Here is a 7793-nt window from a genome sequence, read left to right as displayed (position 1 = left end):
AATGGACATTTTTTTTTCTTCCGCGGGGACGGTGGCGGAGGGGAGAACAAGTTTACAGAGATCACAATCAGACATCTTTGTGTGTTTCTTCTTCCCTTTTCTGTCGATTTCGGCGAAAGTGTGTGTGTGTGTGTGTGTGTGTGTGTGTGTGAGTGAGGGTGTATGATGAGCCAACTGCAGGCGCGGGCGTGGCGTGGCGTGGCGTAGGTGGGTTAGGTTCCCCCGAGCGAACCTGCTGGCCGGCCGGTCGGCTCGCCGGTCGGTCTGAAGATGGTCCGCAATACACGAGCAATTAATTTGAGACGGGGTCGAGGTTAAGTCACTGGGGCCGCCGCCGGCCCAACCTGTGAGATACACCGTTATCAGGTTATTATTTCTCTTATTTTGAGATGTTTCTTTCACCCAATTAATTATGATTTACGTTGCCCTTCGCGCTTTCGCGCTTTTCACGCTGTTCCATTTATGAAGCACATAAAGTTTTGAAAAAGCGGCTGGCGTATTGATACTTCATTGCACCTCCTTCAGTGCGTTAAATTTCGCTTCATGATAACCTTTTCATTCTTCTTCTTTTCTGTATTTTCCTAAGTGATTACGTGCTTTAAATCCTAATAAGGCGCATACTCGTAGTTGCAATGCGGATAGAATGTAATTGGACAGGAATGAATATAAAATGCCCGTATGGTGCCTGTGGCCCATCGAAGGCGTAGGCGGAGGATGTTGAGATAGGATCGGATGCTTCCTCCCCATCTTATTCCTCTCTTTTTGTTGTTTATGATGTTCCTTCCCCTTTCTGCTTTCTCTCGCGCTAACACGACCTCTCTCTCTTTCGCATCATCTTTCTCCCTATACCGTCTCCTGGGAGAGTAAGGGAGACACACATACACACCACATTGTCACGGATTTTTTTTCTTGCTTAAATGGCTTTGCGCAATCGTTATTACCGAACACCCAGCCGGTTCGATATATCGCTTTGCATTATCGTATAATAATAATGATAATGTTTATTAGTATCGGGTTATTGAGCGTGGGGATGTTGCAGCAGCCAGGCATTCAACGCTGCCGGTGGCTCTGCTCTTTTCCATCTTGTCCCGGCGTCCAAATCTTCAATCTGTCTGTCTGTCTCCTCAAGGGATGAGGCTATAGACATACTCGAGTGGTGCGAAGCAAGAAATTTAGGAGCTGTGACCTGTCTTGCAATACTAAGAGACTTCTCTTATTTTTGAACCTCAGTTCGCTCTTTCCGACGCATTGCGTGGGAGGCCGAGGCCGACATCCCCAACCCCAAAACACATTACGGCGCGGGATGACCATTTCTGTCAACATCAAATTATTAACGTAATGAATAATTTTCTCCCTCCATTTTGATATGGTGAAATTGCCCGTGATACGTGTGTGGGTGGACGTCACGGAGGCGACGGCTTTGATATTAATTAACTATACTAATGAGTATGGAAGAGGAGAGAGAAGCACAAAAAATGGGCTGATAGTAATTATGAACAGGTGCTATACTGATGCCCGGGACAGACTGGTTACTTCACAGGTCACACACCTCCTCCTCTGTCCCGGCGGCGCACGTTGTGGCGAGGCGTCGCGACGGCGGTGGGCCGGGCGGCCGCGCCCCGGACGCCCCGGGGCCGCGGGAGTTCAGGCGGTGGCGTCGCGTCGCCGGCGTCGTCGTCGTCGGTCTGTTTAGGGGTCCTGCGGGGTCGCGGCCGCGCAGCCGCGCATCGCTCGGAGAAAGCGTCGGCGGGGCGCGGGCGACACATTGTTGAGCTCGCCCCGGGGGCCCCCCGGGGGGGACTCCCATGTCAGCCCGTCCCGTGGGGAGGGGCCCATGTCACACGTGACATCACCAGTTTCACCATCCGTTACATTTACTACATAACCCAAACTTCACGCACATCGTGGAGAAGATTCGCTTAAGCTACTAATAGATTAGCTCGTACGTGTGGCCTACGGTAAGAATATTCGCACTCGCAGCTAATTTCTAGCTTACACAGGTACGCACGAAAAGTGATGCTGGAGTATCTCGTGCGTTTTCTCCGGTTTTCTCGTTCAGATAGAAACTTGGTGGAGATAGCTTATCACAGCCATTCCAACAAACCCCTAGTTTCTGCCCGTGCGTTGCGGTAATGCTCTTGATAGTTATGTTAATTTCATGAATGTTTATTTTTGCTGTCGCTGACACTTTGCAGATGCGCACCGCCGCCGCCGCCGGGTCAGCGGGGGTCGCGTGTTGCGTTTGACATTCCATGCGGCACAGACAACAGTTTTGCGGACGGAAAGGCCATATAGTCAGTTATAAGGGGGCGACGGCTGCTGCACGCATCGTGATCGACTCGCACGGCCGCCTGCTGAAATGTCACAATCACAGCAGTGTGTGAGTGTGTGTGCGTGGAGAGAGAGGGGGGGGGCAGAAAGAAAGAAAAACAGCGCCGCAAACATTTTAGCAATTGTTTTTAATGATTCAAACTTGCTTCTTTCACCGGGTGCCACTAGTCCACCCCGTCCGCCACGTTTCTTTTTCGAGGGTTTTCAGCAGTGTGGCCTCGCTGTCGCTGTGGTGGTGGAGTGGCCCCGTCTGCCTAACGGAGGGCGCCTCTGCTGTCGTTCAGCAGGCGCGATAAATACCGTCGCCTTTGCTTTGACTTGTCGATCAAACCGCGAAACCGCAGCGGCGCGACCTCCCAACGATAAACGGCCGACGCGGGTTCGAACCCCTAAAAGTTTTTGTTTCTTTGTGTGTGTATTTTTTTCTATCGGGCCGAGCTGGGGGACCACAGTCACGGGTACTAGTCAGTCCGGGATAGGATAGGTCAGCCCCTGCGCCCGCGAGCGCTATTGTTCGTCTCGGGACCAAAACGGCGACCTGCGTCCGAATCTCCCGCCCCGCGGCAGTGCCGTGCCGTCCGCCCGGATGGCTCCGCGTGCGCGTGCGAGTGAGACAGACTGAGCGGCCTCTTGTTCGCACGCGTCCCCGGCCGCGCACGCGTATGGGAGAGCCCGCCGCAATCAAATCAAAGGCGACATGGGCGACGTCTCTCTCTCTCATGTCGCAACCGCTTTTTCCCCTCTGTTCGCTCGGCTGACGCGAGGCTGCCGCGACCCACGATGTTCTCACCGGGACGGGGGACGCGCCGCACAGGATCGCACCGGCAGCCTGGAATGACAAAGTAACAGTGTTGTTTCCGGAAGGAAAGTGATATACTCTTCTGACATTGTCGGGAAGAAAATCATATGCTTACCAAGCTACACTCTGGAAACCCAAGTAAGTGTGTACTTGAATGCAGAATATTCTGTCTACCTACATGTATGCAGAATATTCTGTGTACTTGGCAAGTATGCAGAATATTCTGTGTACTTGTGTACTTGCTAGCTAAGTACAGAATATTTTGCATACATGTAGGTACACAGAATATTCTGCATTCAAGTACACACTTGGGTTTCCAGAGCATTTGTTTTTCCCGCCCTGGCCATGCTGCCGCCGCTGGACTTGTGGGCCCTTGAGCCGCTCCCCCGATGCTAAGGTGATGCTAAATGCGCTCACGGTCGTTCTCACGGGCAAAGTGGTGGTCGCTCGGGATGGAAGGAGCAGGGGGAGGGAACAGCAGCGGCACTCGAAAGAGAAAAGACCTTCGGTTATCACCCGGTTCTCCCCAGCAGCAGTAGTCCACGCAGCAGGTGCGCGGGGACGCTGCTGGTGTGGGGCAAGTCTAGAGGCAAGTGCAACGCTCTGGCGCTGCTGCCACACACTCTGCTCTGCACTTGCCCAACCCGGCGGCGTCACGAGAGTTAACACTGTCTGTCTGGCGCGCCATTAGCTCGCATCAGAGGGGCGGGCTCACTGATCAGCAGGAAGCGAAACAGGACTCTGATATGTGAGCGAATTGGACCTGTTTTAACGGCCGTTCGGACGGCGGCAGGGGGTCGCCCCGGCCCTGCCACGGGGTGCGGTGTGCCGACCAGTGGTAGTAGTAGGAGTAGTAGTCGCGGAGCAGTCCCCGGAGTCTATATAAGACGGAGCGGCTTGGCTTTTTTATGGCGGCTCTTTGCTCCCGGCCGAGCGGACGTCTTGCGGGCGGGTGGAACTACTCCGCGATATCTAGGCCTAAAAAACAACACAAAAACAAAACACGACCTATTTCCGAATGGTTTACAAAATTGCAACCTAGCGGGTAATATGCGTGGGTGGCCATAGCCGCTGACTCCAGCGGAACCGATGCAAAAACCACCGCCAAGGAGGGTGCAGCGACACAATGGTTGCGCCCCCTGTCGGACACCACCACCACCACCGGGGGCAAGCAGGGGGGCCCAGCTCCAAGAGGCGTTACATCAGGCGGAGCGGGACGTGAGCGGACTGGATGCATGAGTGGACTAATCTGGACGGCCCGGCCCGGTGACGAGAAGAAGGGTGCGTTGTATTGTTATGCAGCGGTCGCCCAACTTCGTTATGCCGGTATTTTCCTTCTCTTCCCTCCTCCTCTCCTCCTTCCTCTCGGCTGCCGGCCGCCACGCCGTGCCGTGCCGCGTCACCGGGCGTTCACAGACAGCAACGCCGGCCGCTGCGGCAAATTGGTTACGGCGAAAAGCGACGACTTACGCTGCTGTACGCCTCACCGGGGAAAGAAGGGTGAAGGTACATTCTTTCGCTCTACATACATGGACAGTATGATTTAGCTTTTGAGTACACATACGACAGTCCATGTTCCTCTCTTTTACTCTCATACCATTTTTAAGGTAGAAGGGCTGCCCCCCTCCCCTCCCCCTCTTTTTATTTTGCCTGTAAAATTGTAAAAAATACCTTTCGTAAAGTTTACTACATATTTTGATATCAATATTAAAAAACGTGTTTATATTTATGACAGCTCAATTTTTCTCGTTGATAAATTACAAGTTGATACGCGGTGCTTGTAAATTTAAAATTGTAATGTTACGAAACGCATCATGGATTTTCCCGAAAAACCTACAGCTATTTTTCGCAGTGTAAGCAAAGGGCAGGTGTCGCACTTCCGATCTTCCCCCTCTCGGTCTTTGGGCGCGCGACGCTCCCGAGGAGGCGTCGAGGCGTCCCGCTGCTGCTGCGCTCTATAAACGGGGTGTGGCGCTCTCGGTGCGGCACAAAACGCCTCGCAACTAGGAGCGCGTTAATTACTCTGTTAAAAACAACAACAACAACACACACACTACGCCGCCGTGGCTGCCGCAATAACAACGCTCGGCGGCGAACGCTCGGCTGACGATATGACGTAGGTAATCACGGAGCTCGGCGCCGTCCCCCCGGTCCTGAACTCACCTCATACCTCACACCAGTCAGGCCCGCGATGCGCCCCCGAGATACCCCCTACCCGGGCACCTTCCTTCGGGTGTCCCGGGCCGGGCTGGGGAGGGGGCCTAAGGGACAGCAGGGCACAGAAACAGAACGGACGCAAGGTACTTCTTTTAGACGAGAGGGAGCCTCGTGTAGTCTGGAGTCCGGGGGTGGTGATGAGGGGGGATTCAAGAAGGGAGGGGGGCAGTTCTGGCCGGACTGACGGGGCTCCTTGCTCTGAAATAGTCCCACCTTAAGAATGGGAGCACTCGGTATATTTTTTTGTCTTCGTCATCGTCGCTACGGCTGCGCGGCGTGCCGGGCGTGTGTGATGGAGTGAGAGAGAGAGAGAGCGCGCGCGTGTGTGTTGTGCACGTGTGTGTGCGTGTTTGTCTTTGGTTTGTCCCCTTTCGCTCGTCCTGCTTTTTTTCTTCCCCTTTTTTTGCCGTGGCTTTGGACCGTGCTCCGCCACCACTGATCTACGCGGGTATCTCTCAACCACGCCAACCAGCCCGCCTTTGCCCCGCCCAGCAGGTATCTCCATCATCCCACACCAGCAGCGGCAGCAGCCAGCCCAATTCTCTAATATACCTGCCACGCCACGCCCGCCCCAGGTCTCTCTCTGTCTCTGTCGCACTCGCCTGAGCGCCGCCATACACCTCTGTCGCTCCCGCGCAACCCTCTTGGCGCGGAGGTTCTCACAAAATATCGGTGGCTGCCAGACCATCAGCCGGCCTAGTCCAACTGATTGTGTCACACACAACTAATTAGGAGACACGAAGCGACTTGTTCCTGTTTGTCTCCGCCGACAACTTGATCCTGAACGAACCGTTTTGTTTTTTGCTGTTGCAGGACCTGCGATGGCCGCTCCTCGTGCGAGGTGCCCAAGGGCCGCGGGCGCGCGTCCCGGGTGGGCGAGGACCTCGACTGGCGGGAGCGCAACTGCCTGTGCGACCCGCTGTGCGCGCAGTACGGCGACTGCTGCGTGGACTCGCCGCACTACGTGGCCGCGCAGCAGCGCCGCTCCGGCGCCGTCTTCTCCTGCGTCGACCTGCGCCAGTTCAACGGCATCTACATGAAGACGTCCTGCCCGCCCGGCTGGGAGGACGCCGACGTCCGGCACCGCTGTGAGGTGAGTATACCGCGCGAAAAAGCAGCGGCCAGTTCGACGGCGCCCGGGAGGACTCTCTGCTGACTTTACGATCCGCTTCTCCGTGTCCCGCAGGTGGCCGACGACCAGTCGGACCCCATCGCCAGCATGCCCGTCACCTCGCACGGCTCGGGCTACACCTACCGCAACGCGTTCTGCGCGCTCTGCCACGGCGACATGCCCGAGCAGGGCGCGGACGCGGCCTCGACGACGTCCAAGACGCGCGTCGACATCTGGCGCCCCCGCATCGAGTGCCCGTCCGTCTACAAGTTCGCCATGTACGTGTTGCACCCACCATGAGAGCGGGGCCCTGGCCGGCAGGCAGGCCCGGCCGTCACCAGAGCACGGCGGCGTTGCCTACCTGCCCGTTCGCAGGCGCTAGGGGCAGGGTAGGCCAGCCCGGCCGACACGAGTGCACGGCGGCGTTGCCTACCCGCCCGTCCGCAGGCGCCAAGGGTTGGAGTAGGCCAGCCCGGCCGACACGAGTGTACGGCGGCGATGCCTACCCGCCCGTTCGCAGGCTGACACCCGCCGCTGATTCCATCTTTTGTCACCCGCAGGGAGGACGTGTCCAGGGCGCTCGAGTGGCACGCCGACCTCCGGTCCTGGGTGCTGGCGCTGCCGGTGCGCACGCCGCGCACCACGTCGACGACGCCGGCGCCGTCCACGACGGCGGGCAGGGCGCGGTCCACGACGCCGGCCTCGCCCTCGGTGACGCACGCGCACGTGACCCCCGCCGGCCACGGCAACGCCACGCACCACTTCCACCTGTGCCACGTGGACCCCGTGCTGCCCGACACGGCCGAGCGGCTGGTGCGCCGCTGCCAGGCCGAGACGGTGCGCGCGTGTGCGCCCAACTGGACCAACCAGGAGGTGAGAGAGCACGGCACCCAGAGCCGCGGGCTGGTCGTCCGGCCAGGGTCGATCGGTATGTAGTAGGGACAAGTGCGCAGCCGCCATTACCGGCGCGAGGAACTGGTCGTAACTAGCAATTCATCGGCCGGAGCATTAGCGTAGCTTTGAATAGAGAGAGTGAGAGAGAGAGAGACGACGGCTCGGCAGCCGCAGCAGCAGTAGCCTTGCCTGCGGGACGGACAGTCATGATCGCGGCTCATAGAGCACCCCTCCGCCGCCCACCTCCTCCACTCACCGCTCGCCCGCTCGCACCGCGCGAGACAGATGCCTATCGACTCTGCTATTCAGACGCACCGCGACGACGCCGGGGAGTGGCGCGGCGCGGCGGCGCTCCGGCCGAGGCTCGTGGGACCTGTTCTCATAATTACAGTTATGACAGGCGCTGCGTGATTACGTCTCATTGCGTGGAGGGGGGAGGGG

General features: G+C 57.4%; 1 protein-coding gene across 3 annotated transcripts in view; it reads left to right on the top strand.

The window, feature by feature from the left end:
• LOC113209573 (uncharacterized) overlaps positions 1 to 7793 on the top strand; it is a 12071-nt gene that overhangs the window by 1303 nt on the left and 2975 nt on the right. The window lies entirely within an intron of this gene.

Source organism: Frankliniella occidentalis, unplaced genomic scaffold (genome assembly GCF_000697945.3).
Source record: "Frankliniella occidentalis isolate FOCC.00 unplaced genomic scaffold, Focc_3.1 Scaffold7, whole genome shotgun sequence".
Classification (NCBI taxonomy): domain Eukaryota; kingdom Metazoa; phylum Arthropoda; class Insecta; order Thysanoptera; family Thripidae; genus Frankliniella; species Frankliniella occidentalis.
The sequence above is the reverse complement of the archived record's forward strand: the minus strand, read 5'-3'. Positions and strand labels throughout refer to the sequence as shown.